Source organism: Papaver somniferum, unplaced genomic scaffold (assembly GCF_003573695.1).
Source record: "Papaver somniferum cultivar HN1 unplaced genomic scaffold, ASM357369v1 unplaced-scaffold_10, whole genome shotgun sequence".
Classification (NCBI taxonomy): domain Eukaryota; kingdom Viridiplantae; phylum Streptophyta; class Magnoliopsida; order Ranunculales; family Papaveraceae; genus Papaver; species Papaver somniferum.
The window spans coordinates 4,315,839-4,326,442 of record NW_020618825.1 but is presented as its reverse complement, the minus strand read 5'-3'; the positions used below and the strand labels follow the sequence as shown (position 1 = coordinate 4,326,442).

General features: G+C 35.7%; 1 pseudogene; it reads right to left on the bottom strand.

Moving 5' to 3' along the window:
- Positions 1 to 383: 383 nt before the first annotated feature.
- On the bottom strand, positions 384 to 9,331 carry LOC113326176 (annotated as a pseudogene).
- Positions 9,332 to 10,604: the final 1,273 nt, after the last annotated feature.

Below are 10,604 nucleotides of genomic sequence, written 5' to 3'. Positions count from 1 at the left end.
CTAGATGAGACTTTGAAGAAATTCAACGGTGATTCTACGCCTTCCTTATGTACCACCAATCAAGCAACTCCACACCTGAAAGGGTTGGAAAGAAAATAAAAGCTCCCGAGGAAGTTACAGAATAAGAAAAACTTACTGCTCGCCTGCTACATGGTAATATTCAAGTTATCTTCGATTGTTATCTTTACATTTTGAACCCAAGATATTTTTAATGTTGAACAGAATCCTAGTTTTGGAACTCCTTAACCTTAACAGTAGAAAAACATTCATATTTTGCTGGAAAGACTTGGAGTTTCATGTCTTTAAGAATGACCAATACTTACGATTACAACAGTATGTTTTAAGTATATACATATATCATATCGACAAGTAGAGCGGGAAAATTCTCTTCTACGCTGGCTTATTCTCTTATTTCGACTTACCCTTCCTCGTTACTATACATTTTGAAGGCATATCTATATAAAAGCCTTCAAACTAGTGGTAATGCTAATAATTTACATGAGAACCTGTGATCTGGCGGCAGTACGGGAGCATTTGCTACGGCTGCTTTTGCTCAGCACACAAAGACAGGTCTCTAGTAACTCCGGATCTTCCTCCCAAATCAAACAAGGCACCAAATCTGGTTTCTCCAAGAGCATTTTAGAAGCTAGGAACCCAGCTATCGTCCATGTCTGGTAGATTCTTGCTTGCTTCCCTATAAACCTTCCATGCCGTGAGTCATAATACTCAGGCCACTGATCTAAAGAGAGCCTCTTTTCAGCTACTGGGACTGCCTTTTCGGCTAAATCTGTTCTTCCCATCTTGATGCACGCAAATGTGAACTGAAAAAATGAAAAGTTAACGATGACTCAAAAGATCAAAGAAAAACTATAACGTTATATAAATCTCAAACAAAATCCTAACCTGCCATAAAAGAGTTGGCCAAGATCCACCATTATGATATGACCAAGCACTGCAAGAAGAAAAAGCAAAAATATGAGCTTGTAATGCCGAGTTCAGAATCTTCACACCTCAATGTCAGCACAAATTCTTGTATATGTTTTGAAAGAATAAAGTGCTTACGTATTTTTCGGTCACTGCCGGTGATTATACGCTATTCTTCATTCTTCATAGCAGGGTAAATAATCTTAAGAGGCATATTTCCCACAAGGTCATTCCATTTAGCTTCAATAAGATTCAATATGCCTTGGTTCTGTTTCGGAGTACCCAAAGACGAGATTATAGCCATAAGATTGCCGAGCATAAAAAACCTAAAATCCATGTGAGCAGGCTGTAGGTTGCCAATGAGATAACCCCCTTCCTCTGGAACCCAATCTACCAGCCATTTGGGAATTTGCTCAGGATATATGTTGAACTTGTTGGTTGCATCTTGAGAGTACTCCTCGGTTTTATAACGGTATATGTCGTTTATCTTTTTCATATCAACCCAGTAGTATTCTCTAATGTGAAACGACAATGCGCTAAGTCTATTGTTGATGGCCTGTACAAGATTCTTTGATCCCTCATCCTTGGCAAGCAATTCTTTTGGACTCCGTAAAGCTGTGTAGAACAAGGCCTACAATGAAAAAAAAAAACAAGAACAAGATGAAAACTCGCTTTAATCCATAATGAAAACAACATATCGGTTAACCTTTATGTTCAATATTCTGACTGAACATACTTGGATTTCAAGAGGATGGCCATGGATACCCATCCGGCGATCAATCATGCAAGAGCCATCAGTGACTAATAAAGAAGGGAACATGTCAAATCCATCGGCTAAACACAAATGTAAGATCAGTTTTATGCCCGTTTGGATATCCACCCTTTCTTGCAGTGCATAGTCACCAGTAATCTTTCCGTAAGTTCTTAACAGGATAATCCACCACAACCCTATTTAGGCAGCCATTGCACAGAAATGAAAATCATTATTTTGGCAGAAATCAATTTCTAAGTCTTAATCTCAAAACAACAAACATTAGCGTAGAAGGAACAACACACTAATACCAGAATCAACAGGTGCGACACGACCGATAGCTGATTCACCAAAATCGGGGTCTGAAACTTCTTCCAATGATCCATTACCTCCATCAACACGCACACTTCTAACTTTAAAACTTGCAGGCATCAATCCTTGCCCTGGGCTATAACAGTCCACTGTTTTCTCCCAACTCTAGGTACAAATAGAATAAAAGTTGAAAATAAGCAGCATAAAAAAAAACTGGCCATTAGCGTGCATTCTCGCAAACGGGCATTACCTTAATATCTTGAAAGATATAATTACTCGTAAAATGAAATGTATAACTAGCTCAGTGGGGCAACTTCGGATTATGGCATCCATAACTAGCCCATGCGTGCAACATTATGGCTTATTGAGTAAATTTTTGATGGGGGAAATATTTGATGGGGGCGTGAGGAACGAGTAGGGAGCTGCCATTTGTCAATCCGGTTAATGGTTTCTAACCAATTAAAATCTTCGTTATTTAGGGGAAGGGTAAATACGGTGATTCCAAAAAAAATCCAGTAAAATCAACACAACATATATCTTCTTCTTCTCCAAATATATCATCTGCTTCCCTTCTTCAGTTCTTGTTCTCGAGATGTATCACCTACTTGCCTCCTACACTCCTACATCCAGAGATTGCTTTAGCAACTGGTTTTTAAAACCAAAAATCAAACAATCGAATCAAAAAAAAAAGCTCAATGATATTCCTCTATATGATTTTGATGATCTAATAAGATTATCCAACATCAATAATTTCTGATCTATATCTGCCTGCTGATTTTTGTCCAAATAGTGATGACTGGAAATCAAAAGAACATGATGAAAATGATGACGGGAAAGAAAGAGGAAAAACTAGGGTAGAGGTGTGTGTGTGTGTGTTTTTACAGATCTCTAAAAGAGAAGAAAAATCAGTTTTGTGATATGGGTTTCTTTTAAATATTGTTATGGTATATGTTCGAGGTTTAGGAGTTGAGACTCTTAGGACATTTGGTTTCCATGGATTTGGGTGGCCTCGCTGTGTTTTAAAGTGGATTCACTACTTGATAAATCAATACTCTGTTTCTTTCAACAATACATATATATTCATATTCTTCCATTCAGAGACATTTTAATTGAATATGGGATGTGGGGAAATCATGTTGCGGAACTGAAGATACTTGGTGCAGAAGCGAAAATTGAGGAGATAATTAGTGTACACCGTATTTACCCTTCCCCTAAATAACGAAGATTTTAATTGGTTAGAAACCATTAACTGGATTGACAAATGGCAGCTCCCTACTCGTCCCTCACACCCCCATCAAATATTGCCCCCATCAAAAATTTACTCATGGCTTATTATGGCTCGCCTAAGGCGCCTAGGGAAAAAATATTGCTCACACTTTTGCGCCTTGGGCGTTTTATTGTCTAAACGCCTGCGCTTAGAGCGTATTAACAGAAGTAGGAATTACCAATAGGTACTAATATAGTAGTCTTAGTTAGTGGCAGGTCCACCCATTAAAGCCCAGTAATCAGAGGTCCATAATTAAAACAAAAAAAGAAAATGGACCCAATTTTTTAAGCCTAGGTCCTGTACACGTGTGGAACACATGAAACGTATTATTATAATTCCCAAAACACCCTCGAGTATATAAAGCACAATAATGTGATTCATTTATGTAAAACACTAAAATAATCAAAACCCTCTTTTCATTTTCCGTTAAACCTTTTCTTTCAGAAACATCTCCTCCTCCTTCTCGAGGGTTTTCCTTCCCAGTTCTCAGATTTTCTCTTTAATGGCGGCCGGTTAAACATTGTGATTCCAGATATAAGTTGTTTCTACACTAAACAAGTCTCTCGATCTTCACTGCTGCTTTTCTTTCTACTAGTGCTTCCAATTAATCGCTCTGTCTTGGTAAGTCAACACTTCAGTTTAGTAATCTTTGCTTGAATGTAAAATTTTTACATAATCACTTGAATTATCTTGATCTTGCATTGTTTGGTGATTTTTTCGATCTGTACATATATATGGTCCTTTTTGATGTTTGATTTTTCGATCTCCATGCTTTATTAGTTTATTTTCATGAAAATAGGTCAGATCTAGATGGATCCTCACATTTTTTGTTTATTTCGTTATGAGATTTGCCTATACTAGTTTCTTTTTGTTAGTTTTAGATTTTTTTCACTTTGTTTTTCTTTATGAACCATCAATACATATATGATGTACTGGTAGTTTTTGATGAAAATAGTTCAGATCATGCTTGTTTGTTGTTAGAAATTGTTTGGATCAGCAGTACATATATGGAATACTGATAAAAATTGCTTTAATTTTGTTGTATTTAAAGTTTTTTAATTTTTTTTTTGCTTGATCTAGAAGTACATATATGCAATACTGAGATATAACTGTTTTGATTTTGTTGTATTTGTAGATTTATAAGTTTTTTTTGACATGCAGTTGATTTTAACTTATGAATCATAGGTACATATATGGAATACTGAAAAGAACTTCCTTAATTTGATTATCTTTTTGTTTTTCGCTTCAAAACCACGCTTGTTTGTAGATTCAGATGTTATTATCCACAAGTACATATGTCAGATACTGATATGAAGTGCTCTTTGTTGTGTTTGATTCATATTTTTGTCACCTTTTTAATCTTATCCTTCAGTAAGTATGTTAAATACGGTAATATGTCTTTCGATTCTCTTATTTTTCATAGATCTGTCACCTATTCTTGTCATTCAGTTGATTTGTAATTCAAAAATCTTTAGTACATATGTCACATAGTGATAGTAAGTGCTTTTTGTTGTGTTTGATTCAGTACGTGTGTGAAATACTGAAATAGATTCTAGTTTTGTTGATGTGTTTTACGCGGTACGTATTCATATACAGGTTTGTACTCGCCATTTTGCAGGTACAACCATGGTTTAATTTCTCTCCTTTTGGTATTGCTTCTTTTTCTCCCGCTGATGTACCTATGAAATCCATGAAAAGTAGATTACTGTGTAGAATAGACTTTCATTGGTGTTTCCTTTTGCCGTGTGTTGTTTTTGCTGCTCAAAACCACCGTTACTCCATTGGTATTGCCTTTTGGTATTGGTTCTCAACCATATGTATCAAACGACATCAAAGTTGGCTGGGAGACAACCAGCCGTTGATGATGAGGATATGGAGTTGGTACTATGGTGTTGAGCTGTTAATATTGAACTAAAGCCCCAACTGCTATGGAGTTGTATTAGCCAATACAGAGGATTTGCTGCCTCGTGATTTAGAAAAAAAAAATTACTAATAATAAATAAAAAATCTTCCACTGGTACTTTATTTAGAGCGTTATGAATAAGAAAGAAATCACAGGAAAGAACTAATAAGGAAAGGATATATAACCCTTAATATCATGACTGCCAGAAGGTTATTTGATTAGAAGAAGATATATATCGTATATCCATTATGGGAATATATACTATATATGTCGATTTGACTGTCCTTGATTGGATATTTTCCAATTACTCATCATAATATCTTTATTGAGATCTCCATTTTTATTTTAGATGTTAAATTAATGTCTCATGCGTTTCAGGTTCGGCTCTTCTTAGATTTGATTAAGCTACTGCTGATAAAAAAATTCTCATTATGTGGTAACAATCGACATGTAAAATCATTGATAACCTCCCATGGTAATTTGAATTTAATTACACCCCTTTTAAATTCTTTATGGCTATGATTGAGGAAAACTACTAATGTTAGCTTCGGGGTAAAGCGCAGCTTATGCTGTAAATGTCTTCTCATTGTTGATACTAATGTTTTTTTTCTTTTTCTTAATGTATTAACTGTTGTGTATTAGATGCTTTGGATTAATGGCAGGGGCATCAAGAATGCCAATTATGTGCTTCCAGTTTAGTTTTTTGGTTGTCGATTAACTGTAAGAAACTAGCAAAAACAAAAAACATAGTTGCACGACTTATTTCAGCAGAAGTAATATAGTTTTTCAGTTATATTATGACTGGATTTCTATGAGATTGCTGCTTTTGTTGACCAGACTTTGATGTATTTCTGCAGGATTTATTGGTGGAGACCGCAACAGAGCAGGATGGCTCAGTCAGTAATATCACCGTGCAGCCCACAGTTTTTCAGGTTCATTAAATTCTGGATTTATTGGTGGAGACCATTTGTCGTACATTAGACTCTGTATGTTTGGGCATAAGTTATGGCCACTATGATGAACGTTTTAATTTTTGTGTGTCTGCAGGCATTGACACTAGCAGTACGTAAAGCGAGTCAATCTATATACAGTTAAGAAGAAAACGATAATAGAAGATCCTTTCTTTGCCCCAGAAGTATGGCAATACAGTCGAAGAAAAATTATAATCATCACAATGTATGTGATGTAATACGTTTGCTAATTTATTTATCATTGATTCTTACAGATTTGTACTCTACCTGGAAGCAGTGCAGCAAATATGTACTCGAATTTGTAAGCATTCAGATATATAATCGGATTTGTAAGCAGTACGACAGACATGTAATCAGATTTCTAAGCACTGCGACAGATATGTACTCAAATTTGTAAGCAGTGCGACAGATATGTACTCAAATTTGTAAGCAGTGTAGCAAATATGTACTCGAATTTTTAAGCAGTGTACCAGATATGTACTCAAATTTGTAAGAAGTGTAGACACACACGTTTGGTAGTAATGGGCATTATGGACATTTCCATGTTTTAATTAATTTTGGACCTCCGGATAAAAAAAAAATTCGGTTAGACCCTACTATAAATAACTATATGGGCCTAGGACCAAACAAGAAATTTTCCTTAACAGAAGCTACACGAACAAATAAGATTGTTACCTGCAATTGCAAAGTATGAAGCAGGAAATTCCTAACAATTTCTCCTTCTCCTTTAAGCAAAAACGCTAGCGCTGACGAAACAAAATCCCGAATGAAGACCTGATCATAATTGAGAGGCTGTTTATCACCAGGATCATTAGCAGCGAGAGTCCCAACAGGACTTCCACAATAATTCACAACAGAATTCCTCAACAAATCCCATGCTTCCTTTTCGATTTTCGTTTCTTCTCGACTGCTGTTCTTCGAAACATCGAAAGAAGTACCCTTGGACGATGAAGAATTATCATCTTTACTTCCATTTTTTCTTGATTTTCCTTTTTCCCCACCACCTTCTTCTAAATTTCTCTCTTTTTTTTAAGGTAAATGTCTTCGAAATTCTTATCGTTTACATTTGATTCAACAAATGTTGATAAATGCTTAATTCTTGAAGAAAAAACAACACTTTTATTGCAATTCTTTCAGTTGAAATCTTTTAAACCAAAAACTGATTTCTTATAATTATTTGAAAAATGCTTATTAAAACTGAAAATTGAAGTATTAAATTTCCGCAAATTCGATAAATTATTTATTACTAAATGCTGACATTTATATGTGCGTGTAAATCCAAAGAAATACGAAGTTTGAGTTGTCATTAAAATCCTACAATATGCTTTCATTCTCAATCAAACCAAAATCCAAAGAAGAAAAAAAGGTGAGAAAAAGCCTTCGACCGATCAATAATTAAGATGCCGATGAATTTTGATATCTTACAATTTCAAAGATTCGAAGAAACCCTGAGCGCAATTTCAATTTGTTTATTTTTACTGCATTTTCATTTTGTTGATTCTAATGATTTAGGGTTTTGAACGAGGAACTTTGAGGTAGTAAAAAAAAATGGCGCCTACAGATGTGAAGTGGAGAATAGTTGCGTCATGATAGGCAGAGAAATAGTTCGTTAAAATTAGTTTATGTACGAGAAAATTTAGTAAGGGTGGGCCGTATTATCATCTGGGCTTTAAGTTTAATTAAATGTGGAAACGTCAAGCTATCGTCTGGGCTTTAAGTTTAATTAAATGTGGAAAGGGAAAATTAGGCGCAGGCTCAAAAAAAATAATATTCTCATTATCAAGCCCACAATTAATTTTAGGTACCGTGACACCCATAATTATATGAAATTATTAAAAATGTATGCATGACGGATTATGCATCCACATGACAGGTTATGCATCAGGGGTATAATTGGCAACGCAACTTGGATATAACATATCTAAAAATCCGCGCCTTAGAATTTTACAAATTATATATCGTTGGAAATCTTTTTAAGAGAGCTACGCAACGAGTACAAACAAGAATATCAAATTTTTGTTTTCCACGAAAAAATCGGAGGTGATCATTATCTTAGGCAAAATTTTCGAAAACTTGATACATAACCATTATGCAGCCACCAAAAAAGATGCTTAACACATTCTGCAGATGCATAATGAATTACGCAACCATTTTCTCCACTGCATAACGAATTATGCATTTGAATAACAAAGTTATGCATCTATAACAAGTTATATAACCGTTTTGGTTGATTTTAGTGCGTACATAAAAAAAAATTGATGCATAATGCAGTATGCTTTATGCATCTATTTTCTCGATGCATAGTGCATTATGTAGCCATATTTTCGGACGCATAACAGGTTATGCATCCATTTTCACGACTGCATAACATGTTATGCAGATATTATTGTAGGTGCATAACAAGTTATACAATCTTTGTTTTTGTTGGTTTCAATAGTAACAAAAAGATTACTGCATAACGTGTTATGCAACCTTTTTCTGGACTGCATAATAAGTTATGCAACAAATTTTGTCGATGCATAACAGGTTATGCATCCATTTTCACGACTGCATAACATGTTATGCAGACATTTTCTCGACTGCATGACATGTTATGCAGTCATAACCACATCATCATCTTTTTTTTTTGCGATACACAGACTAGGCTGCGAGATATGTTAAACGAAAAATTAAACAAAAATGTTAGGAACTTGGGATGATAGGGAAGAGCAAAATAACTTCCATTTCGCAGCTTTACTGAAAAACGTGCATCAATTATCAATTATCTACATCAGTTAGACTACGTATTGGACACTCTTGCCACTGTCCTCCTTTTGAACACGGTATACAAGTCAAGATCACCATAAACGCCAAACATGACCCTCAAACCTATCTTCTCGGCGTATTACCTTCTCCTTTGTTGTTGTACCACCAGCTCGAATCCATTCACAAACACGAACTGCATACAGCCGCTATATACCCAACTGCCACCACCCACCGACTGCGCTTCTATCTCTGGCAGCACAACTCGAGCTGATCATCTCCGTTTACACAACACTTTCTTTACAACCACCAACTCCAATTTTTCAACAATCTTACTTCGCAGTCACCTCGTCTTCGAAACTCTTCATAATCTCTCTTACACCAGCAGACACATTACAGATCCACCAACAGTCAGTTGTTGCTGTGTTGTTTCTCAGTTGAGAAATTTCACCAAAACCCATTTCATACACAAACACACAGCGAGTCCGGTTCATGTTCTTACTGGATTGAGAACAATCAATTTGCCAATGAGCTAAACAACCAACTAATTAAAGATCTCCGAGATATGCCTTCCTATAAACAATAATGACAAAAATACGAAGATTGTACCATTATAGTTTAGTTTGGAGTTGAAAGAGTGAAGAAGCAACATCTTAAATTCACCAGCTCCTCCCAGAAGAGCATCATCAGTTCATACCATCACCTTCCATTCTTGAATTCAACTCCACGGCAACAACGTAGTACCCTTGTCTTCCATCACCGAGCAGCAGTGGCAGTAATCAACCAATTCTCAATTTCAAAATAGCTCAATCCCTCTCTGTAATCAACAGCCATACCACTGTTGTATCAGCTCTATTCATCTGTCTTCAATAAAGCATTTATCGTTCCCTAGCCGAGACCTTCCAAGTAACTTCCATCACCAGCTCAGAGCACTAAGATCTTAATACTCTGGAAATCAAAAAGCACCTAGAGCTGCAAATAAAACAACTGACAAATTAACAATCCTATGAACCACAATATTTGAAGCCTAGAATGAAAATTTTACTTGTAAAAAACAACTGACAAATTAACAATCCTATGAACCAAGACTATGTGATCAATTCCTTCGCTGCTGCTTGTTCATACTTTCTCCAATCATGATTGAGATCATAAAGCCTAAAATATCTAATAATATTAAAGAGAGGCAGCGACTGAACAAAAAGGGGAAACATGGACTACATACCATTTATCTCTTCAAATTAGATATCTAATAATATTAGATTCTGGAACACCTCTACATCTCAGCGTCCTCGTGTTTATTCTCAAAATCAATGGCAATACATCAATTTTCTACCAATTCCAAAATGAATTGATACCCAATTTCTAGTTTCATCTCGTCTTCAGTTCCATGTCCAGCAAATACATATCCTTGTTGTCCTTGAATTCACTCTAACAAATTTTACAGCAACCACCGCAATCCATTAATTGAATCGACATCGGGAAAAAAACACAATCTAGTTTTTACAAGAACTCCATCGTTATAGATTTGTTGTTGCTCTTGCTGTGAACCCTCCTGCAATTTGTTGATCCCCTCTTTAACTTTCTGAATATCTCGCCTCTCTTTCTCTGGCCGAAGGAAAATGTGATTTAAAGGAAAAAAGCTGCGAATAGAACCCAATTTCTTAAATTATGGGTGTACGAGAAATTTTCACCAAGAAAATGGGTGCGCGCGTGAAATTTCACGCCCGTGGGTTT